The 24947-nt window shown below is 49.3% G+C and overlaps 1 protein-coding gene across 21 annotated transcripts in view; it reads left to right on the forward strand.

Annotated features, from left to right (window-relative positions):
• Positions 1-632: 632 nt before the first annotated feature.
• Jakmip3 (Janus kinase and microtubule interacting protein 3) overlaps positions 633-24947 on the forward strand; it is a 129369-nt gene continuing 105054 nt past the window's right edge. For 16 of the 21 annotated variants that reach the window (XM_075972637.1, XM_075972629.1, XM_075972639.1 and 13 more), the window contains exon 1: positions 955-1077. The gene's annotated coding sequence lies outside the window, so the exon portion shown is untranslated. Of the gene's footprint in view, positions 700-954; positions 1078-24546; positions 24910-24947 lie in introns of those variants that run through there. The other 5 variants (XM_075972631.1, XM_075972641.1, XM_075972649.1 and 2 more) reach the window with 4 other exon arrangements.

Here is a 24947-nt window from a genome sequence, read left to right on the forward strand (position 1 = left end):
TGGCCTGTGGACATATCTGTAAGGAATTGTCTTAATTAATTGATGCGAGAAGACCCTGTCCCCTGTGGGTGGCACCATTCCTATGCAGCATCCTCCCTCAACAGTATAAAAGTGAAGACATGGAGCTGAACACAAGCAGACAAGCACGCATGCTCGCAAGCAAGCACGCATGCCCGCAAACAAGCACGCATGCCCGCAAGCAAGCACGCATGCTTGCAAGCAAACATTCGTTTCTCTCAGTTCTTGACCACACATAAGATGTAGCTAGCTGTTCGAAATTCCTGCCTTGACTTTCCCAAAATGATAGACTGGAATCGCAAGCTGATAAACCTATTTGTTCCCTAAGTTGCTTTTCATCAGGACTTTGTTATTATAGCAGCAGAAATGAAACAGGACAAAACAAACAAAAAGTGAGGGAACAAGAGGGTTGAGATATAGCTTATTGGCACAGCACTTGGCACTCGGTTCCATCGCCAGTATAGGGAGGGGCAGGGGGCAAAAATGAAGCGGGGAGTACTGAACTGTGAATGTCAGAATCCGGAATACCGTCTGCTCACTGAAGCCTGAAAGCGTTTCTCTCCCCACAGAGCCTTGGAAAGCAGCTCTTGGAGCCGGGAAGCCAAGGGTTAAGGGTTGGAACACCCACGTGCAACTCGCGGGGCGCTGCTCATGGCTGCTCACATCCAGCACGCAATGAGGGTGAGTGATTCCTACCACGGATAGTCCCTCGTACGCGCGTGGCCCTCGGCGACCCGCAGGCACCTTTAAGCTGGGTGGTTTTTAGAACCACGCCTGGCGCAGCAGAGTCCTCTGTAGCCCTAGGGTCATTTTCGGCAATGTCATTTCTCACTTTAACGGACCTGAGACTTGTTTCTTAAAGGAATAAGCGAAGCGATCTGGTGAAGCCAGGGGGCGGGCGACGCTGGGCCGGCGCCGGCTGGAGCGCCCGCAGGGGCGGGCCGGGGTTCGGGGCGCTGCCCGCGGTGACGCGCGGCCCCCGCCCGCCGCAGCGACACTGCGATGGTTGAGCCCGGCCGTCGGACGCCGCCGCCCGAAGCCTGATCGTGGGGAACCTCGGTGAGCAGTGGCGCGGTTCTCGGTTCCCACGCACCCCACAGCTGACCGGGGAGGGGTCGAGGGGCGCACTCATCAGGGCTCTTTACGCTCCGCCTGGCGCCTGGCACCGAGTATCTGGGGCCGGCGGATGCCCTGCGGTGAGGGCTGGAGGTGGCGCAGGGTGCCGGGGATGACACCGGGATGGAGCGAAGTGGTGACGCCCAGGGTGGCGGAGATGGCACCGGTATAGAAAAGGGTGACGATGGGCCGATGGAATGGCGCAGGGTGGCACCGGGATGGAGCAGGGTGGCGGGGCTTGCTCGACACCCCCCCCCCCCCCCCCCGTGATCAGGGGTCCGGAGGCTTTGCCCAGGTTTGGGTCCTCTTTGCCTCTCTAGGACATTTCTTGCGCTCCATTGGCCGTTTATTTCACCGCACCGGTTTCCCGCGGTGTGCGGGAGCAGGGCCAGCCCTGCGCAGGCCTAGGGAGCCGCCGGTGACGCTGCCGCTGGGTGTGGACGCGCAGGTGCGCCACCGCCAGGGACGAGCGACTCGTCGTCTCCACAGTACCTCCTCCAGGATGGTGCTGCCAGGGTATGGGGTGGGAGGGTGGTGTAGATTTTTGTTTTGGAGCAGATGGCTTAAATTTTTCCCAGGCCCACCTTTCCAGGCTGGACATACAGCCGTGGGATGCTAAGGATGTGCGGAGGCCACTGAATTACCGTTTGCTTGCATTTGGGAGTTGGTGAGAGAGGACACTGGCCTGGCCAGTTTTCCTAGGGAAAAGATCTGCCTATTCGCTGACCTTGCCTGTTTTGAAAAACCGTTGGGATTTAAAAGCAAAACAAAACCTTCTGCGTCCCAGCTAGATTCAGGCTTTCTCCACAAGGCGGTGAAACGCTCCAAGCCCCCTTTTCAGGCTGCCTGTAAATACAGTAAGGTGGTGGTGAAGCCCTGCGCTGACTCACAGATCCGGGTGAGCACTGGCAGAACAGCAGAACACCAGAAACCATTCTGGCCTTAGTTGTGGGTCCCAAACTAGAGAACGCAGTTGCGGGAGGGGCTACTTCCAGCTCAGGTTGTGGGTGGAGCGAAGACGCCAGAACCCTCTTTCCTCCAAGATATGGAATCAAAAAGTAGGGCCTTCTTGGCCCTCTTCTCTCAGGAAGCGTGTGCTTGTGAATTTATACCCTTATAGCAGTCACCTGCAGTGTTTCGCTCTACACTGGGGGAGGAGGAGCCTGGTTTGCCTTCTTGTAACCAAGCTTTGAGATACAGAAACATGGAAGGCACTGGAGTGTTTCCTGCAGAAAGAGCGCTGGCCAAGCCCATGTGGTTCCATGTGATTTCTGTGTCTGTGAACCTGTGTCCCCTTACCAGGGGCTGCCCTGGTTCCAGGGCTGTAAGGAAGTGCCATACAGACTGGACTCACCCAAGTTAACAAGAGTCAGACATGTGTGAGTCCCCGCAGCTAGTTCAAAGTCTAGATAAGTAAACACTGTAATTTGGAGAGGAAAAGAAGGATGTAGGCTGCGCTCTGATGGCTCAAAAAACTGTCCCTAACGGTGTTTGCTGCTCAGCCTCTCCCATTTCTTACACTGGAAGAATCTGCCACCCACAATCTGACCATATGTGGCAGCTGACAGCAGTCAGCCAGCCCGTCCAAGGTCTGGAGTTTGGGTACTTAAGTTTGTGTTTATTGTAATTCGAAAATTCAGGAGAATGAAAAATTGCTATAAAAATTTTAAAAAATATATTGCTGATGTAGTGGCTCATACCTATAAGCTCATCACTCTGGAGGTTGAGGCAGGAGGATTGCTTTGAGTTCAGGCTGGGCTGTAAGGTGTGTTCTGCACCAACCTGAGCTACAGATATGCCCTTTGTCTCAATCCTGAATTCGATGAAACTTGTTATGAGAAACGAAAAGACAAGAAAGAGGAGCCCTGTCATAAATAGCAGTGCAGGCAGGCATCGTCCTGATTCTCTTACTGCTGGAGGTAGTGCACGAATCCCTCACCATCACCTTGCCTCTATCTCCAGTGAGAACAGCACGGCCTTCTCCATCAGAACAGCCAGATGGGCTCTTTCCCCACCTCCCTTCTATTTTTGGCTTTATTATGGCAGGTGAGAGCACTCTTCGGAATGTCTGTCCTCTTGGCAGATTCTAAGCCTAATGGTTTCGGTGGGAAATGTCTCCCACAGGCTCGTGTGCGAACATCTTCTCTTCAGAGCCCCAGCCGCAGACCTCCCTCCCCCGCTGCGAAACTGAACTACAATGAAATCTCTCCTCCTTTAAGTTCCCCTTGACCTAGTATTGGGTGGCAGTAATGAGAAAAACCACGCACCAAGTTCATGACCCTGCCAGCGTCAGTCATGGCCAGCTGTAGGCACAGTGCCCTATAGTAGATCTCTAGAGCATGTGTCTGCTCCTGCCGCCCACCATTGCCATCGTATGAATGTCTGGCTCGACCATGGTGGGCATCTCGTAAGTGGAGTCAGGCGGCTCTTGTCTGTCTGTGATTGGTTTCTTTGACCTTCCATCATGTCCTTAAGCAACCTTCAGCCATGCGACCATACATGGTGCGGTTTCCTTCTATGTCAAAAGTCAGTATCTTCCCCTGTGCACCCTACATTTTCCAAACCCTTCTTGATGAACACTCATTGGTTATGTTAGTGGATTTGCTATGGGTCACTACAATATCATGAGTGTGTTTCAGGGAGTCAGGAGTTGTCTGGGAGGGAAGTGGCTTCAAGAGGGCTATGAGTGCTCTGCTGGGCTTGCCCCGTCCTGGCGTGGTTGTGTGTGGGAGCCAGGAATGGTGCCGAGGAAGAGGACGACACCGGGGGCTGTGTTCCTGGAGCCGCTGCCCCGGCGTCAGTACAGGTGCCGCCATCTGGAGTTCAGGAGAGCAAGCCCCTGGCAGTGTTCATGGCTTGGTTAGGTGCTTCCTTTGAGTGTTAAGAATATAGGAGGCAGGGCTGGAGAGGTGGCTCAGAGGTTAAGAGCACTGGCTGCTCTTCCAGAGGTCCTGAGTTCACTTCTCAGCGGCCACATAGTGGCTTACAACCATCTGTAAGGAGATCTGGTACCTTTTCTGGCCTGCAGGCATACATGCAGATAGAACACTGTAACATAATAAATATTTTAAAAAGACTATGGGAGGCTTGGTTGGGGGTGCAGCCCACATTGTCTGGCCTAGGCCAGCAAGACTACTACTACATCGATCGGATCCTCAAATGCCACAGGTATACTCTATGGTTGGTGGTTGTCTAGGAGTAGATAGATTTGAACACAAGTTGTTGCCTGGCATGGCTGGTACAGTAAAGGGAACAGCCCAGCTGCAGAGGGCTTAAACTGTCCCCGGCAGTAGGTGGAACTCAAGGACAGGTTCTATTGTGGTGTCCATAAGGACCTTCACCTCTTATGAAACCTGGTCTGCCCTGCTGAGGCCCTGGCTCCCTTTCCACGTTGTGTGTATCTTTCTTCCCTCTGCTCTGTAGTAAGTCAGGTTGGGCAGAGTCTTGTTTCTCATCCCTACTGGTACTAGATGATAAGAGGGCAGGTCCTGCTTGGAGCAACTAGCGACAGCAATCCTTTTACCATTGGGGCCTTGCTGGCCTTACAGCTATGCTTTTATACTTTGGGTTCCTCTGCGGCTCTGATTCCATGCAGCCTGATGTAGCAGAAAAATTAGTCAACCCAGTCACCTTCAGCAGACATAAGCAGTAGACATAAGCACTCAGAAAGCCCCAAGTCGGCACCAAACAGTGCCGTGATGCTTCTCTTCCTACTGACTTTCCTTCTCTCTCCCTTTCTTTTCTCTTTCGTGTGTGTGTGTGTGTGTGTGTGTGTGTGTGTGTGTGTGCAGTCATGCATGTGAGTGCACACATCATATCACACATAGATGGAAGTTAGAGGTAAATATTGGTCCTCAGCTTCCATCTTGAGACAGGGTCTTTTGTATTCCACTGTACTTGTTAGTCTAGCTGTCTCCAGAGCCTTTGGGATTCTTCTGTCTCTAACTCCCATCTCACAGTAGGGTCCAGGTTGGCTTGGGTTGAACTCACTGTCTAACCCAGCTTGGTCTTGAACTTATGGCAATTCTCCTGTCTGTGTCTCTTGTGTGTGGGAATTACAGGCGTACAGCCCCACACCTAGCTTTTTGACTGCTTACTTTCTAACTTGGCTGTTCTCCCTCTGCTGATGTTTTATGGCCTTTGTATTGTATTCAGTTTTGTTACACACACACACACACACACACACACACACACACCTCATATACCCAGGCTATTCTAGGTTCTCGGTTGGTGTCCTTTAGAGAGGAGAAATGCAGAGCTGGATTGTGTTCCCCCAGTGCTCATCTTTGATAGGAGGCTGGCAGGTGCATTATTTTTGCCACTTCCAGCGACTGCTGAAGCCAATGTCCTCAGCAGTTTAGAGTGCAATGTCGAAGAATCACTAGGAAGCCTGAGTAGGGGAACCTCCAGCCACTACCACCCTCCGCTGAAATTTCAGAGAAATGAAACCTCCAAGCCAGAGCTCAGGAGCCTGTGTGCTCTTCCCTGGGCTTCAAGGCTAAAGATCTTCAGTCTCTACCCCCACCCCCCAGAGTTCTTGAATCAAAATCTCGGGAGGATAAGAATGTTTTGGAAGTAAGCCAGGAAGTAAGCCCACGTGGAACTGAAATTCAAGATTCTTCTCCTTCTGCACACATGCCCATCATAAACCCTGACTTCATCTGAAGGTGGGAACAGGCCAGGTAGGGCCACCAGGGGCAAGGTCAGTGGGGGCTCTTTCTGGAGGTGCCATAGGAAGCTGCTCTCTCCCACTGTCCCTAGAGATTCCATTAGATACAGGTTTAAAGAGGGATAAAGATGACTTTGTTGGTTGTGTGTGTTTTAACTGTGGTGAAATATACAGCCTATAAAATTGGACACCTGAACCTCTTATCTTGAGCAGTGCATGGTTCTGTGGCATTAAGTACACTGATACTTTTGCAAAATTATCACGGCCATCACCCACCTCCAGCTCTATTTTCTTCTTGCAAACCTGAAACTTTAGGGCTGGAGAAACAGCTCAGCAGTTAAGAACCCTTTCTGCTCTGCCAAGTGGTAGAAACAAAGAATAATCTTGGCATCACACAAAGGAAGTTTTTTGGATAAAAAAACAATTGTTTTTGATAAAACGGTGTGCCGTGACCCAAATAGGGCTAGCAAGCACGTGGGGCAGTATAACATTTGGCTTTTGTTCTAAGGTGGGTGGTGACCACAGGGCTTTTGTGTAAACCACAGTTTTAACAGGTGGGGGAGATAAAGGTGGGAGAGACTTGTGGGATATTGACCCGTGGCGGGCTAGTTACCTCTGATAGAATAAACCTCATTTTTCTTTTCAAGAGAACCTGAGTACAGTTCCCAGGACCCATGTTGGGCATCTCATAAGTGCCCGTAACTCCAGCTCCAGGAGATCTGACACACTCTTCTGGCCTCTGTAGAAACCTGCACATGTAGACACACAGGCATACAAGTTAAAAAGTAACAAAATTATTTTTAAAAACCCTGAAACTTCATCCCCTTTAGATGCCAACTTGCCACTGATCTGCCCTGTCCCTGTCTCTGATCTGACTATTCTGGGGACATCAGAAGTGAAATCACACTGTCTCGAAAAACCAAAAAAAAAAAAAAGAAGAAGAAGAAGAAGAAGAAGTGAAATCACAGTGTGGACTGGCTTATATCACCAAGCTTCATTTCTTCAAGTCTCACATGTCCTACACTGTGACACTCGTCTCTGTTGCTGAGTGTGTTGGCATCCCCTTCTGTCCTTTTATTTTTAATTAAAAAATTTAAATTCGTGTGTATATGTCTCTGGTGCCAACAGACTAGAAGAGGGCATGAGGTTTCCTGCAGCTAGAGTTGCAGGCAGTGGGGAACTGCCTGACGTGGGTGCCGGGATTTGTTTTTTTTTTTTTTTTTTTTTGGTTTTTTCGAGACAGGGTTTCTCTGCGGCTTTGGAGCCTGTCCTGGAACTAGCTCTGTAGACCAGGCTGGTCTCGAACTCACAGAGATCCGCCTGCCTCTGCCTCCCGAGTGCTGGGATTAAAGGCGTGCGCCACCACCGCCCGGCTTTTTTGTTTTGTTTTTTTTTTTTTTTTTTGGGTGCCGGGATTTGAACTAGTATCCTTAGGAAGCCCGCCCTTCCTTTCTTCCTTCCTTCCTTCCTTCCTTCCTCCCTCCCTCCCTCCCTCCTTCCCTTCCTTCCTTCCTTCCTTCCTTCCTTCCTTCCTAAGGCTGGGGAGGACCATTACCATTTGCATCTATCCTTTAGTGTCTGTGTGTGTTGTCCACATTTTTACCTTGTGTATGGTGTCCCTGTGGACATGGATTTGGGAATAACTGAGGCTGTTTTTATACTGTCTATATCCAGAGTCCACTATGAACATAGCTGTGCGAATGTCTGAGTCAGTCTGTCTGTCTATCTGTCTGTCTGTCTATCTATCTATCTATCTATCTATCTATCTATCTATCTATCTATCTAATCTATCTATCTTAAAATAGGGTATCACTATGTAGCCCTGCTTGGCCTCAAACTCACAGAGATCTACCTGCCTCTGCTTACCAAGTTCTGGGAGTATTCCCTACTCATCCCTGAGACCCTCTTTTTTGTTTTTGGTTTTGGTTTTTGTTTTGTTTTTTTAAGACAGGGTTTCTCTGTGTAGCATTGGCTGTGCTGGAACTTAATCTGTAGACCAGGCTGGCTTCAAATTCAGAGATACACCTGTCTCTGCCTCCCAAGTACTGGGATTAAACTTGTGCACCTCCACCCCCTAGATGAGACCCTTTTTAAAAACAACAGCATCAACAACAAAGAAACAAACCCCACCAAAACCCCAAAGCACTACTTCCACCCACAATGGAGCTCCAAGTTATATGGCATTCTGTTTGAGGTGCTGCTGTGCTGTTCCCATGGTGCCAGCCTCAGTTTTCCATTCCAACCAGGGGTATAAAAAGGTTGCAATTGCTGTGCAATTCTGTCTATTCTGTGGGCACCCACCATCCTGCGGCTGCAAGGTGGTGTCTCACTGTGGTTTTGATTGACAGGTCTGTGGTGGTTACTGACAGTAAGTATCCATTCCTAGGCTGGCTGCCATCTATATGCTGGTGTCTTTCTTCCTCTTGACATCCTTGCGGGGGGGGGGGGCGCCCACCTGCTTCTTCTGGTAGACTGTAAGCTTTTTCGAGGCGACTCACACTTGACTCTCTTCCCCACCCACTGGGTGCAGAAAGGAAGGCTACAGGCATAGCACATGTCTTCCAGCTGTTAGAGGCCCTGGAGTGTAGTGAGCAAAGGAAGTGAAAAATGAAGGCATTTGTTGAAAGTGCTTTACTAAACTAAGCTTTATTTTTAGAATTTTTTTTGGGGGGGTAAAATTTACATAGTGGCATCTCTTGGCACACCTTTTCTACAGGGGTTGCATAGGTGTGAGGACACATATCCCAGCCCTGGCACACATAGGAGAACCCCTACGCCAAGAGCCCTCCCCAGCCCTGCTGCCCGGACAGGAAGAGGTAGATCTGTTTCCTTGGCGCATTAGCTCAGCCCCTGCACTTCAGAAGAACAGACCCACCAGGCTGTGCCTTTGTGTCTGGGCTCTTTCAGGAGTGCCGTGTTTCTGGGCCGACACACTTTCATCTGTGTCAATGATTCGTTCATCGTTGCTGAGTAGCGTTCCATTGTGCGGTCACATCTTTCTTTCATCCGTTCACCTGCTGAGGGACACGGGGCAGCTGCCGGTTTCAGCTCTCATAAAAAAAAAAAAGTGCTGTCTTGGGATCCTTTTTCTTTGCTCTTCCTCCTCTTCTGCCATGGCTGTGCTGGAACTCATTATAGAAACCAGGCTGGCCTCAAACTCACAGAGACCCACCTTCCTCTGCATCTGAGTGCTGAAATTAAAGGCATGCATCACTATGCTTGATATTGTTTTTCTAAAAAGCAAAGTTTTATTTTTGCCCAATTCTGTTTTAGTTTATTTTCTAAACATTTATTTATTTGTGTGTGTGTGTGTGTGTGTCTGTGTGCGCGCGTGCACGAGTGTGTGCGCGTGTATGTGTGTAGGCAGAAGGACAGTTCTCAGGAATCAGTTTTCTCCTTCCATCACGTGGTTCTAGTAATTGAACTCAGGTCATCAGGCTTGGCAGCTGAGTCATCTTGCTGGTCCTAATTATTAATTTTTCAGTGAAATATTTTAGATTAGCATACAAAGTAATGAGTTATACCAGGGTGTCTTCATTCATATCCTAAAATTATAATTCGGTTTTGGTTGGCATATGAAGACATGGGTTTCGCTATGGCATTTCCAGACACAGACTGGTACCATGTTTTAGTCTTATCCCCTCCCCACGTTCCTGCTCTGTCCCCTCTCCTTTCGGCTGGTCCCCTTCCTCCCCAGTTCCCCATCCACCCCGCTCCGTTTTCATGTCATATTTATCCTAATGCCATCTCCTCTCCTGCTTTCCCTCAGGTGACAGAGGCAGGGGATTTCTGTGAGACTGAGCTCAGCCTTGTCTACCTAATGAGTTCTGGTCATGGCTACATAGTGAGACTCTGCCTTACAAAAAATGAAAACTGGACTGTCCACCTATCCTTATTTTGTGTCCCAGAGTCCCATCCTGGTCCCCATATTGCACCAGTGGTATGTCCTCTGCCCAGCCTTTCTGTTTCCCATGGCCTCGAGGCTTAGGAGGACACTAATGTTATTTGGAGACATTTGTCTCTTGAGTTTATCTGATGCGTCCTGATCAGAAGGAGGATATGATCTGGGACAAGAAAGCCTAATCAGGGACATTGGGTCCAAGGTGTTGGACATCCTGTCTTTCCCAGGACCAACGCCCCTGCCCTGCGTGAGGTGCTCTGTAAGGCGGCCGCTTTCCCTTGCTAGCTGGTAAGTGTCATGCTGAGCTGAGCCTGTGAGGCCATTTTCCGCTTCTGCTGCTGACTGGAAAGTGGCACACTTGCATCTCATGGGCTCTGGCGGGGCGCTCCCAAGGCTGCAGGTCCCTTCACCCCATTCTACCCACTAAGTGGAGTTTGTGGTGAGGGACAGGTGGTTCCCACTCCTTGGTGATGAACTTACTTCCATCAGCAGAGGGCCCAGGTAGTGACTGTGTGCCAAGGCTAAATTCCAGTGATAACAGCCTTTACTTAGCTCTTCAAATGTCTCTAGCTTTGGATTTCAGAGTCTGGGAGGCCCCTGCGAGCTTTCCACAAGCCTGAGTCAGGCTCTCACTTGTAGCCCAGGCTAGCCTTTGGCCTCCTGCAGTGCTGGGGTGATGGGTGTGCACTCATTATGTCTAGCTCAGTATCCAGGGCCTGATGCCTGTTCGCGTTTGCTGCTGGAACTTAATTGATCTTTTAGCTTGAAAGCCTTGAAGACTCTGTCTTTAGCTTTGATGTCTTGTAGTTTTACTAGATATGTGTTGAAATCAATAAACTGGATTCAGTTTTCTAGGGACCTGGTGAGCCCTTGGAAATTCAAGGTTTTTCTAAAATCTATATGAGAAGCTTCTTTGTTATAGCTTTAAATTTTATTTATTTATTTATTTATTTATTTATTAATTATTTTTATGTGTATGGGCGTTTTGGGCTGCTTATATGCCAGCGCAGCATGCGTGCACAGTGTCCAAGGAGGCCAGAAGAGGGCACTGGATCCCCTGAAACTGAAGTTATAGGCCGTTGTGACCCTCCATGTGGGTGCTGTAATAATACATGTCCCTGGTAGAGTAGCCAGTACTATTAACTGCTGAGACCATTCTCCAGTTCTTCTGGTTATAGTCTTCTTGTTTGTTTGTTTGTTTTGTTTTGTTTTGTTTTGTTTCGAGACAGGGTTTCTCTGTAGCTTTGGTGCCTGTCCTGGAACTAGCTCTTGTAGACCAGGCTGGCCTCAAACTCACAGATATCTGCCTGACTCTGCCTCTGTCTCCTTAGTGCTAGGATTAAAGGCATGTGCCATCACTGCCCGACCTGGTTATAGTTTTTTTAAAAAAAAATATTTATTTATTATGTATACAGTATTCTGTCCGTGTGTATGCATGCAGGCCAGAAGAGGGCACCAGACCCCATTACAGATGGTTGTGAGCCACCATGTGGTTGCTGGGAATTGAACTCAGGACCTTTGGAAGAGCAGGCAATGCTCTTAACCTCTGAAGCATCTCTCCAGCCCCTGAATATAGTTTTAAATGCTCTCTGGCCCCTTTGTATGTCTGTCTTTGCTTCTGTCTGTCTCTTCCAAGGGACATGCGTCTCTATATCTCCTCTCCTCTCCTCTCCCCTCCTTTCCTTATGCTGTAGCCCAGGCTGGCTTGGAATTCACTATGTAGCCCACACTGGCCTTGAACTCATTATGAATTCTACACAGTCCACTCAGGTAGCTGAAGATTAAAGGCCTAAGCTCTGTAGACCAGGCTGGCCTTGAACTTGGAGATCCATTTGCCTCTGCCTCCGAGTGCTGGGATTAAAACATGCCACCACACCTGGCCCCTTTACTATTTTCTCTATGTCATTTTATTTTCTTGGCTTTCCTGCCTTATTGTTCTTCAAAGTTTCTTATTACTTTTCATTTGAGTCTTTTCTCCCTTGAGCATCTTGATATTAATTTCTTATTTTTAAGATAGTTTTTCTTATCCCAGCACTTGGGAGGTAGTGGCAGGTGGATCTCTGTGAGTTTGAGGCCAGCCTAGCCTACAGAGTGACTTCCACAACAGCCAGATATACACAGAGAAACCCTGTCTCGAAAAAACAAACAAAAGGGGTATTTTTTCTTCTTCTAGTCATTCAATAATTCTTTCATTTCTTTTTCTTTTTTTGTGTGTCAATTTTGGCTTTGTGGTTTTTCTTGTTTTACCCACTCATGACAGAATATCCTGTAGTCCAAGTTGGCCTTGAACTCATTGTGTAGCTGAGGCTAGCTTTGAACTACTGATCCTCCTGCCTCTACCTCCAGAGTGCAGGGATTATAGGTGTGTAACCCTCCTTTTCAGGTTAGCTTCTGAACCGTGGGTGTGTTTTGCTGTTATTATTGTTGTTTTTGTTGTCACTCCCTCAGACTGTCTTGGAAGTTGCCTTTTGCCTGTGTGTAGCTTTCCTGCCTCGGGTTGTTTTAGAGACCAGCGTGTACCTTGCTCAGTTTTCCTCAAGGGAAGTCTCATTTCTCAGTTTCCCCAATTCTCTCCCATGGACGTGGCTTTCCTGTACAAGATTGCTCTGAGGGCGCACTGTCAGGTTGGTGGAATCCAGGCATTTGAACGACAGCTTTCCCTTTCTCCTTTTCTGTCTCCTTTCCTCAATTACCCCCATACCCCTCCTCTTCTTCCCTTTATGTAGCCCAGACGGACTTTGAGCTGGCCTGTTCTCTGACTTCAGCCATTTCGGGTTAGGATTACAAGTGTGTGCACTATGCCCAGGTATCCTTGCCTCTTAAGGCAAGAGCTATGGCACTGAGATACCATCCCAGACCTTAGATTTTTATGGGTGACTCTGGGTATTGAACCTAGGGCTTCAAGCAGTCTAGGTAAGCCCTCTGTTGCTGAACTACATCCATGTCCCTACTCTTACCTCTCTTTAAGTCACACATCTTCATGTCTTCTCTTTTCCCAGGCAGTGGCCTTCTGGGTTCTTTGAAATTCCCCGCTATGACCTGGCCAGCAGCTGCCCAGTTCTCTCTAGCTGATAGCCTTCACTCGCCTGGGTTGTGCGCACCTTCCTTCTCTGTCTGTTCCTTGTGAGTTCTCCAAGCCTGCCTTTGCTTTTCAGGGCCTGAGGCTGGAGTGGGTGAACAGCAGGAGGGGTGCAGACTGGGATCTGTTCCTTTGCTTTTTCACTTACATTTGCTTGGCAGTTTCGATATTTTCTGTCTTTAAGTGTAGATCCGTGAAGGCTTTTTAAGGCCATGGAGTTATTTGTGTGGTTAGGGAGCAGGTTAGTCCAATCATGTCTGATCTTCCAGAGTGACCATTCTTGTACAAGTCTGTGCACACGTTAGTATTTCTGGGGCAATTCCTCAGAGTAGAACTGTTGGCCCATATGATAAGTATGTGTATGTGTGTGTGTTTAATGTTTGTGTTTGTGTGTGTGTTTGTGTTTATATATGTGTGGTTTTGTGTGTATGTGGTTGTGTGTGTGTGGTTATATGTTTGTGGTTGTGTGTGTTTATATATATGTGGTTTTGTGTGTATGTGGTTGTGTGTGTGGTTATATATATGTGTGTGTGTATGTGTGTGTGTGGTTTTGTGTGTATGTGGTTATGTGTGAGTGTGTGGAGGTCAGAGGTGTCTTCCTAAGTCCATCTTTGCCTTGTTTTTGGAAACAGGGTCTCTCACTAAATCTGAAGCTCACTGATTTCACTAAACTGACCGGCCAGCAAGCCTTGGGCTCCTTCTATCCCTGCTTCCCACCCAGCTGTTCTAGGGCTGGCCACTGGCACTCCTGCTGTTCCTTCTGTCTCTCCAGGAGCCTTTCAAAGGCTGTGAAAGTTGGGTTCTTCCCTGGGAAGTGGACAGCGCGCTCTTTCCATAAGACTCCTTTGGTTCTGGGTAGGCGAGAAGTCAGTTCACCTCCAAAGGACTCTAGACTCTCCCCATAGTCCTCACAGAGAGCCTCAGAGAGGCTGGAGCATTTGTGAAAGTGGGCTGTCCCAATACCCATGGCAGATGTCCTCTAGTGACCCGCAGAGCACGCACCGAGCTGTCCTTTGGTGCCTCGTGTGCAGAAGAGAGCATCGGCAGCATTTGAGACTGATGTGAGCCAACTGAACGCAACCTTTCTCCCCCAGCATCAGAGGGTACCGGATGCCAGTCAGCTTTGCCAGAATGCCTGGCTACTGCAGGGGAACAGAACGGAGGAAAGAGGGATTGTGGCAAAGCACTGTCATGGTCCACACGGCAGCAGAACCAGCTGGCAGGAGCTGGGCCTGTAAGTTGCCTCAAGTCTCAGCTCTAATTAATGCCGGCTCGACTGTGTTGTGTCCCTGCCTGACCTTCCTGCTTCTTTCTGCCTGACATCTTAAACCTTTTGTTTGAACTTGGGAACCTTGTCAGCAGGAGCTTAGCACTGGTGTCCTGGCTTTGATTCCTCTCACACGGAAGTTTATGTGCATTCACCCTAATAATTAGCCTTCTTCCCATGAGAACTGCGAGTCTCAAACCTCAATTTCCTCATCTGGTTCCAAGACCCTGAGGAGAAATTTCAGCCCCACCTATACGCTGGAATCTGACAGGGAACAATGTCATTTCAAATGAATTTCAGGGTGTTGTTGAGCCTGGTCTACCTGGGCACTATTGAGCAGCTCTTGTCCATCTGTCTGTCTGCTCTTACCAGCATTGGCTACAGCTTGTCATTACATGTGGGTGTCTGGGTGAGTTTTCTGTCCCTGTGCCATGCAGCTTACAAAGACAGGTTTCTTGGGGCTCATGATTGGCGATCCTGTGAGTTCATTAGGGTCACTGAGAGAGCGTGGGGGACTCACTCCTGGGAAGTCCCCTGGGTGACTCACAGACCGCTACACTTCTATATGTTTCCCAGGCAATTTATTGGCTCTTACATGGTGGCAATTGGAATCTTGGGGAGTTTAGAGACTACCTGTGGATCTCAGGAAGGCCTCGTGAGTTCTCTGACTCTCCTCCCTCCTTCCACAAGAGAACTTTAATAAGCACGGTCTCATGAGATCGCGAGTAGGCCATCCCAGCTGCTCTGTGCCAGATGCTGATGGTCATGACAATCAAATCTAGAGGAAACAGCTGTACACTTGGCTTCATCCACTCACTACCTGGAAGAGCTCAACATCACACTCCCCAGGAACCCTTGGTGGTATTTTACATCTCCTGTGGTTGCTGTCACCTTGGATCCTGCGTCTGACATCCTCAGAAGATCCACACTTCTCTCCCCTGATACAGTCTCTGTGGTGGGTAGCTGTAGATATGGGGGCTGGGGGTAGGGAGAGGAGGGCAGGAGATCAGGGTGCACTTGTGACTAGTCCATGTGGGACTATACTTCTTCAGAGATGGGCCCTCTCATGTGGGCTAGGGATCTGTGACGAACTTTGAGCTAGCGTCTGGTGAGACTTGAGGTGTTCGGCAGTGACATAACACCTGTGCTCCCTTAGCAGAGGAGCCCTGGCATCAATCAGATGCTATGGCCCCTTACTCCACGCCTCCCTTCCACCTCAGGTGAATGTTGGATGCCAGAGACAAGAACACCTTAGGCCCAACAGCAGCAGGGGCTTAACCTAAGCAAGCACGACAAATATTCTTTCAGAATCCCACTCACAGAGTGACAAAATCTGCACAGGGTTCAGACTCCCACCTTGAGTTCCAGATTCCCACCGTGGGGTCCAGTCTCCTGTTCTAAGATACAGATTCCCACCCTGGGTTCCAGCCTCCTGTTCTAAGTTCCAGATTCCCACCCTGGATTCCAGATTCCCATCCTAGGTTCCAGAGTCCCGCCCTGGGTTCTAGACTCTCATCCTAGGTTCTAGATTCCAATCCTGGGTTCTTGACACCCACCCGAGGTTCCAGATTCCTGCCCTGGGTTCTAGACTCCCACCCTGGGTTCCCACTCTGGGTTCTAGATTCTGGCCCTAGGTTTCAGATTCCCACCCTGGGTTCCAGACTCCCACCTTAGGTTTCAGACCCCGCCCTGCATTCCAGACTTCCATCCTGGTTTCCAGGCTCCCTTGCTGGGTTCCAAACTCTCACTCTGTGTTCCAGATTCCCTCTTAAGCTCCCAGAACCACATTCTGGGGGCTTCTACTTCCAGTCCCTGACCCCAGGCACAAGCTGTCAGCCTGCATCCCACAGAGTTCCTCTCCTTCTCCTCATTAGGATTTGAGACAAGGCTTGTACATGTTTTAGGAAGGGACTCCAGGGAGCAGAATCAGGGATGATAATCACTTCAGGGAGGGAGGGTAGTATTTTTATTTGGCTCCGGCTATGGCTGCATTTTGAATGTAATTCCCTAGCAACAGAAGCAGGTGAGAAAAGACTCCCATTTGCCATCCCCAGAAAGGAAAGGGGAGTGCAGAGTGTCCCCTCCTGACCCTGTGGGCGGAACATTGCCTTGAGTGAAGGAGACTCTGCTTCTAGAGTGCTGAGCAGGCCTTAGGCCACACCCTGTGGAGGCAGCAGAGCTGGAGCCCAGAGTGTGCAGGAATACATGGCCATGGCCAACGGCTCCACTGTCAGGGCGTCCTGGACAGAGTATGTTCAGAATACGCACATCTCACACCCTCCCATGCGGAGCTCACAGTTGAACCTCGCATACAGCCGAGACTAGGAGACCGGCAGGTGGGACATGACAGGTACTGTTTGTGCCCTTTGACTTTGGTCTTTCCACAGGCCACATACGGTCACCTCCTCCCTTCCAGTGTGGCAGAAATATGGGGCCCTCGGCTCTGGGCACTGGGGGCTGAAGGCAGCAGCTGTGCCCCATACTAACCCTCGTGAAAGTGGCACCATCCTCTTCTCTGCCCCACCAGCATGAATGCCGTGCATTCTCTGCTCTGGCTTGCGTGACGTACGCCTATTGGCAATGGACATAATGGCGCTGTGTTCACTTTGGGTACGGAGTACAAGTCAGGGAGAGGGACTCAGAAGGCGTCGCAGTGAGAGGACCTGCCGCCAGCCCTTCCAGGGCCAGATGGGGATGTTGTGAGATCCTCAAGTCAGGTCAGGGCTTGGTGCCTAGCTAGTGTGATAAATTGGTGAATGACTTCAATTGTGTGTGTGTGTGTGTGTGTGTGTGTGTGTGTGTGTGTCTGTGTGTTTGCACACGTGGGAAGGCTTGCTTCAGGGAGTAGGAGATCACATTTTTCTGGGTGGACGGCACTATTGAAAATGTACACGTTAGGTTCCAGAGTCCTAGCAGCAATCCACTGGCCACGCCTTCCAGGCCTGTGGTGTTCTAAGGTTCAGGGGACCTTCATGGCTGGGCATGGCAGAAGGCCATTCTAGGACTATCATATCTCCATACAGTGAGATTGCTGGGTGGCCTCGACGGATGGTGGCTTTAACCTGTCTAACCCTGGACAGTTGGTCACAGTGAGGACAATTGTATTTTCAGCTACGCACCCATACTCGAATCCTTTGTGGGTCTGCAGGTGTGAAGAAGAGCCTCTCGCCCTTCTGACCTTTGCTTCTCCTTCGGGAGATCCCAGTGCCCAGCAGGCAGGGTGGGGGCATCACGGTGCATCTCAGTGGTGCTGCCTGTACCACCATCAGCCTCTGGCACTGAGAATGATGCTGTGGAGTATTGTCTTTGTAGCAGCCAAGCTTTTCTGTGCACAGGGAAAGGGACTGAGGGTTTGAGTCAGGAGGTGAGGACTCGGAATGCCCAGTGTCCACCTCTTTCTACAGGAAGTGTTTAACATAGCTAACATGGCCACAGCAAGGAGGCAACTCTGACCATGGATGGAAGGAGAGGCCAGGACTAGGCCCACCTCTTCTGTCTTCCCACCTCCACAATGATAGTGGTGCCAAGCCAGCCCTCAGGATGCCCCAGCCTCAAGTCCCACACTGAAGCCATTGTGTGTGAGTGCCCTCAGGAGAACATGGCAGCTGATAGCTTGCAAGTTTCAGAGACTCTGGCAAAGGCCCTGTCTACTCACAGTGGAGGCAGGAGGACAAGTTAGAGCGATGGCCTGGACTACCTGCCACTGTCACCAACTGCAGTGACTCTCAGGAGTCAGACATTCAGGAAAAGGCTTATTTGAACCCTGAGGGCTGTTGGGAGGTTATTCCAGTTTTAACCTTTTGTTGTCAGAGTACAGATGCTACTTAAGGCAGTAAATAGGATTGCTGGCAAGGTCTCAACTGTGCTACGTTCTCCTCCAGCTCTCACAATGCTGGGCTTAAATGCCGCTGGAATTGGCTCGAGCCCAGGGTTCAGGAGGGAGAGGAAGAAATCGAGAAATAGATAGGGGAGAGAGGAAGGGAGGGGCTGATTTAGGCATCAGAAATATGAACCCTGGAGCTAAAAGCCCCAAAACCAGAGCTGTAGCTACTTTGGCCAGAGGCAGGTCTCCTCCATCCCCAAGTGTATTTTCTTACCCATTCATAGGCTGGGGTGGGAGGGCAAACTACTGTAGGGAGCTGCACCTTAGACCCTGCCCAGTGCTCTGACCCCACCCCCAAGAGCTACCTGATATGATATCAGACTGAAAATTCCTGCTAAGCCCCAAGAAAAACTCGCCTGACAACATCAGCTCTGCATGGAAGCACTTTAGGGAGACTGTGAAGAGCCAGGCCTTTCCTCTCCCATGTTTGAGGCTCGACTTGAGATCTTCCAATGCAGAGGCAATGGCGAGATGGGTCTGGGTGGTACCTTGGTCAAGAAGGACAGTGAGCAGCAGGCGTGAGGTACCACTATAGGGGCACGGAGAAAACAACATAATGATTCTTCTAATAGATAAAAAAAAAATAGCTCGGTAAATTGCAATATTCATTCATGATGGCAAAACACAAGCATTTAGCAAATTCAGAACACAGATGGGTTCTTGGTTACAATGAAAGGCGTCCAGTGGATCTGCAGCCAACATGGTGTTAGGTAGGAGACTGTTGGGAATGTCTCAAGTTAGAGGCTCTCTTACTGTTCTCAAGTATTGCTGGAACAACACCAAGGCCATAGAAGGAAGATAAAGAGTAGAATCGGAATGGAAAAAAAAAGTGAAGCTGTTTTCCACATATGATATCATCGATGCAAAAGGCAAAAGGGTATGGAACAAACTCTCAGAACTTACTAGTTTATCAACTTTCTATCCCAAGGTCAATTTCAAAAGGATCACTGGTGTTTTAGTGAGAGATCTCTAGAAGAAGAGAACCAATGGAGTTTGTGTGTGTATACATTTATGTACATATACAGACATATGTATATATGAGTTTATTAATTCAGCTTTAAAATAATAACAATAGCTAATCACACCTGAGATGCTGAGAACCGGGTGGTTGCGTATTCCTTGAGGCTAAACGCCTCAACAGTCACACGATAACTGTCTCTCCCAGGGTAACAGCTGTTACAAGTCTACAAGGCAGGTTCTTCAATTGTTCTAGTCTGGTGCCAGGTGCCTGGAAGTTTCCTGAAGGAAGGCTGGCTCCTAATCCATGACGAAAGCTTGGGAACGCTGGTTCTGTTCACAATGAAGGAATTGGCAACAGCAGGAACAGGGCAAAGCAATTTAGGAGCAAAAGGCAGGATGACCCTCTCAAAAGTTTTCAACTGTGCTGCTACCAGAGGGTGTCATCCACAATCAATCAATCTTTAGATCAGGATCCCTATTCAGGTGACTCTAATTTATAGCAAGTTGAGGTTTAAGCCAGCCATAATAGCTGGTGTCCCCACATGCCACCTTCTTGCTACTTGTGGTAGGAAACAGTAAATGCCTTCCACATGGTTCTCAACTATTAGGCACCTGGTTCCTTGCATTTGAAGTTATGTACAACCTTTTGAACAAAATTATATAACTTCACTAATGCAGTGGTTAATGTTAATTGTCCAATTGTCTAATTGACCGAATCCTAGGACCATCCAGAGATAGGCCTCTGGGAATGCATATGGATGGTTTACATTAATTGTGGTGGGAAGATCTGCCTGCTCCGGAGATCCTGGACTGGATGAAGAAGAGAGAGGGAGCAATGCATGCATTCACTGCTCTCTGTTCCTGGTGGTGGCTGTGATCTGACTGTATGGTGGGTGTGCTTCAAGCTCCTGCCTCCCACCATGACTTCCTTATTGTGATAGACTGATCCCTTGAACTCTGAGCCAGAATAGACCCTTTCTCTTTCTCTTAAGTTGATTTGGTCAGGGATTTTTATTAATGACATGAAAAGGATCTAAAACAACGAAAACAGTGTGCATGTGTGCTGTGTGTGTGTGTGTGTGCATGTGTGCTGTGTGTGTGTGTGTGCATGTGTGCTGTGTGTGTGTGTGTGCGTGCATGTGTGCTGTGTGTGTGTGTGCTCTCGTACATGTTGCTAGGGATCAACCCAGGGCCTTCAGTAATCTAGATAAACCCTCTACCACCAAGTCACATCCCCATACTACTTCACTGAAGAACATTTGAAAGCTTGCAGATGAAATCGTATGATGCTATGATGATGTACAAGAAGACAATGTCCCAGAGACATCAGCTTCTTCCCAGAGACCCGCTAACCTCAGGACAGTCCCAAAGTCCAAATAGGACTTCACCGAACCTGGCAAGTTGGCTCAGAGAGGTTGAGTCTGAACAAGAAGGCAGAGGTTTAGCTTTCCAGACACCAGGATTTCGTCCAGCCTTAGAACAGCGGCAGTGCTGGTGCCGATGCCAGAGCCAGCATGGTGTGAGAGTCGCCAGGTTAGTGGGTGACCTGGGAAGACCAAGACTAAAAAAATCCTCCAAGAACTCCTAAAGGTTTTTTTTTTTAAACATTACACAATGAAGATTTCTTAAACAATAAATGAAAACATAAAACATAGAAAAGATGGATAAAATGATTAACATCTCTGTAGAGAGAAGACAATCTAAACCCCGAAGGAAAAATAAAACTAGTGACAACCAGTAAAGGGTTAATAGCCAAGAAAGCCTTATTTAAGGCAGTAATTGACAATGACTCCCATAGAGACAGAGGGGGAAGGAAGGGACCACATGAGCCGTGGACACAGAGGCCAGAGCAGCCAACAAACACATCTAAGATGGCTCTCGTCTGTTACCAGGGAAAGCAAATCAGACTCAGTCAGCTTGACTAACACGGAGCATGGCCAGCTGTGGTGAAGAGGCAGTTTACCACGACTGGCCACCACTCTGGGGACAAGCTCCAACGTTTAACAAAGTCAGGATTTCTGTTCCCCTTTGCTAGCCACCGCCCTCCCCTGGATATTCGCTTCAATGACACCTGAGCAGGTGGGTGGCAGAGTCATAGCAGGGTTTCACTGTAGCACCATTTATGAAAACATGGAAATAGAAACCGCCTCACTCCTCATCGGTAGAGAGGAGGTGGAACACTCAGTTATGTGATTTTTTTAAAACATCTGTGGGGATACAGTGGAAACAAATGGAGATCTACATGCCCCATTGTGGATAAACATCAAGAGAACGGTGCTGGGCAAAAGGCTCTACAGAGTATGACATCACTTCTGCTTATGCTCCACAGCACACGAAGCCATAACTGGATGGTTGTGGATATAGGCTTGTGAGGTGACAGTAGAGAGCCCCACATGAGAGTAATGAAAATAGGTCTGAGGGACGAGCGATTGCCGTGGGAGGCGTGGCCAGGGGTGGGACACAGGAGCCCCTTACTCCTGGCAGAAGCTGATGGGTGGTGGGGCTGTGAGGTGCAGGAGAGGCAGGGGCGAGGTGTTCACTCAGCTGATTAGTGGGTGGTGAATCAGGAGGTGAAGTGAAAAGGAGAATGGACTCTGAGTGTGGGGGAAGATTGTCTGGACTTGACAGGTCTGAGGCATCCCTGAGGGGCCAGTGAGAGGGTGTATGGAGCTGGCAGGGCTATGAGTCTGGGACTCAGTACCCAAGTTCTGAAGAGGGGACAGTGGCCCCCTAATGGGAAGGGCAAACAAGGGTGAGGCGGGCAGAGGTTAATCCAGGGGCCTCTTGGGGACAGGAAAGATGACACAAGATTCCCTAGGGGGCAATTCGTAGTGTCCCAAGTGCTGCGACAGGAGTGGCCCTGTTATTTGAAGCTCCATTCCTCGGGTTGGCCCTAGGGCCCACTTCCATTAGTCTGTCGGTTCTCTGGGGGCTGAGCCCTGGTTCTCAGCCCTGGAAGGGCTTCTGCAGGAGGTCCATGAAGGATTGCAGTTTTCTTATCATGCCTTTGTTTTCCCAGTTTTCTACAATGAGTAGATTTATGTTTTTAATTATGTATATGAAATTATGAGTATGCATATGTGTCTGTGCACATGAATGCAATTGTGAGCTACCCGGCATGGGTACTGGGGAAGGAAATCAGGCCCTCTATAAGAGCAGTGTGTGCTCTTAACTGCTGAGCCACCTCTCCACCATCTCCCCAGCCCCCAGAGAATTCTTTTTTTTTTTTTTTAAGGTTAGAGTATCACTGTGTAGCCCAGGTTGATCTCAGACTCATAAAGATTCATCTGCCTCGTGGGTTTTCGATCCTACTGCACATACTGGCTTTGGGGGAGCCTAGGCAGTTTGGATGCTCACCTTACTAGACCTGGATGGAGGTGGGCGGTCCTTGGGCTTCCCACAGGTCAGGGAACCCTGATTGCTCTTTGAGCTGATGAGGGAGGGGGACTTGATCGGGCAAGGGGGAGGGAAATGGGAGGCGGTGGCGGGGAGGAGGCAGAAATCCTTAATAAATAAATAAATTAAAAAAAATAAAGATTCTCTTGGTGCCCCCCCCCCAAATAAGATTCATCTGCTTCCCATCTCCTCCCCTTCCCTCCCAGACTGGTTATATTTTATTTTTATAGTCAGGCAACAGATATGTTTTACATCAGTTAGCTGCACTGAAGGGCATGCCTTAGTGTGGTGCCCAGACCCTGTCCCTTCTACTCCCTTTTAGCCTGGGGACTCTAGAAGGGTGTCCCTTTCCGAGGCTGAGAAAGGACAGCCTTTGGGAGACACTTTTGTTGCGGTGACAAATGAACGCACCTGGTTAACACATTTGAATAAGTGTGTTTTAAAATGAAAAACAGATTTTCCTGACGTAACAATACATATTCATAGTCTTACAATGCATGTAATCCAGAAATACACAAAGCAGAAGGTCAAGTCCTCTCTCTGGGTTTCTGTGACTTAGAGGTAAAACCATGTGATAGTTTGGTATATGCACGTGCAGACTTTTTAGAAACAGTGAGTAAGATATGAGGCTCAAGTTTAGGGCTTGTGCAGCTTGTGCCTTTACCTGCTGAGCTATGTCCACAGCCCACGCTTTTTATTTTTGTGACTTTTGTGGGACTGTTGTGAGGAGCTCATGCAAAGGTGCATGTGTACTCATGGGCACACACATGCACACACACTTTTTCTTTCTCACCATGCTGGGACTTGAGCCTGGGACCCACCATGTGGTGGGTGTGTATATACATTTTCAGCCAGCTTTTCAAAAGCTTAGCAATAAGCTGTTTCCGTCTCACCCGTTGGCAGCACAGACACAGGGCACCTGTCAATGGTACCATTACACACTAGTGTTTGCCTTTTGAGGTTGGGGTAGATTCTTTCTCCATTGTTGGACCTTTAGGTTGCTTCCAGTTTTATGCTTTTGTGTTACTGGAAACGTTGCTACAATTCTCTTCCAGTGCGCCATGTTTTGTTCTAAGAGCATTGCCTGGCTCAGTGTGTAACCATGTGTATTGCAAAATAAAACAAAACCTGTGTATGTTCTAATAGTGGTCTGCTCCTGACATGGGGGGAGAGGAGCTGTCCTCCAAACTGGGGCTGAGACTCAGGCTGGCCACACGGGGTTGATGGTCTGGCTTCATGGTCCATCTTGTGCTACAGTCCAGGGAGTGGTTGGGACCCTGACCTCAGACTCCCCATCCCACATCACACTGATTAGTTGTGGGGTGGAGGGCAGGAGGCTTGGCCTCAGTGATTGGCTGTGGGGCTGCCGTGACTGGCAGGTGAGTTAGGACAAGAAGGGGCATAGGACAGCATCTTTGCAGAGTGTCACTGTTGTCGCCACAAACAGGTCATTTGTTCTAATAGATGGGAACTAGCCAGACCCTGACAGACAGCAGGTAGAGGCCTTCCTGACTTAGTGGGCTACATTGTATCATTATCTGTCTTCTCTGTGAAGTGTGATGCCAGTTGGATCTAGTTTGCGGGGAGGGCATGACTTTGGGGCCTGACTAGACGAGGCCAGTGGAAGGAAAGGGTGGTACAGGCCAGTGCACTAGAGGTGGGGCAGGGTTGGTGGCAGCAAAGTGGGCATGCAGGGTCTCCCTGGTTAGCGCTGGAGAGCCAGGCCTGGGTGCCCATATCTCCCCTGGATCTAGACTCGGCTGTAGTCACAGTTCTTTTCCTGGTGGTTATGCCCTGGCAGGGCAGTCAGGGTTATTTTAATTGCTTCTTCCCCAGTTCAAGCAAACCAGCTGGGGCCAGAGTGCCGCCTGCTGCCGGGGGAACCCACACTTTCTAAGAAATTGCTTTTCAGGCCAGCAGTGTTCCCCAGAGTCACTCAGACCATGGTGCTGAGCTCAACGGCTCTCTTCCACTTTCTTTATTCAGTCTTCTCCCTACGTGCCCTTCAGAATGAACATACCCTTCTTAGTGGAAACACATTCCGCCAGTGACCTTATAGTGACTTAAGAGCCCTGTGGGGATTCGGCACCCCAGAGGAAGAAGCAGAATGTGTGCAGAAGCAGCCTGAGATTGGGACCCACCCAATCTCAGAGTAGGAGCTGTCCAGCGCGGGCCTCTGCTCCTCCCTCTCCCTTTCATGTAAAGAGCTGTCTAGATCCTCTCAGGAGCCAGCCTTCCTCCCTTGGCTGTGCAGCTCAGAGCAGTCAGGATCCCCACAGTGGTGCAGTGCCATCGCCTCCCCGGTTGTGGTCATCCTGAGCTCCGGGCCTCCATCTCCAGTGAGTGAGCCCAGAGTACGGCAGAAGCCCTCTGCTTTTGGAGAGAGCTTCAGCCATGCCGGCTGCTGGGCTCTGCTTAGAAACGGCTGGAGAATGGTTCCTCCCCCTGAATGCAGTTACGGCGTGGTCAATCCCATCTGAAAAATAAAAGCAGAGTTCTTTGCTGAGTCACAGAAGCTCCAGCGCTGATTTGCACACACCAGGCTGAGTCTGGGCAAACAGAGAGAGTCCCAGCGTCTAGATGAGAGATGGGCAAAGAGCAGAACCTGAGGCTTGAGACTGTGAGTATGTGTCTGAGTACTGTAAATGCTTTGTCATT

The sequence above is a fragment of the Microtus pennsylvanicus genome, chromosome 5 (assembly GCF_037038515.1).
Source record: "Microtus pennsylvanicus isolate mMicPen1 chromosome 5, mMicPen1.hap1, whole genome shotgun sequence".
Lineage (NCBI taxonomy): Eukaryota > Metazoa > Chordata > Mammalia > Rodentia > Cricetidae > Microtus > Microtus pennsylvanicus.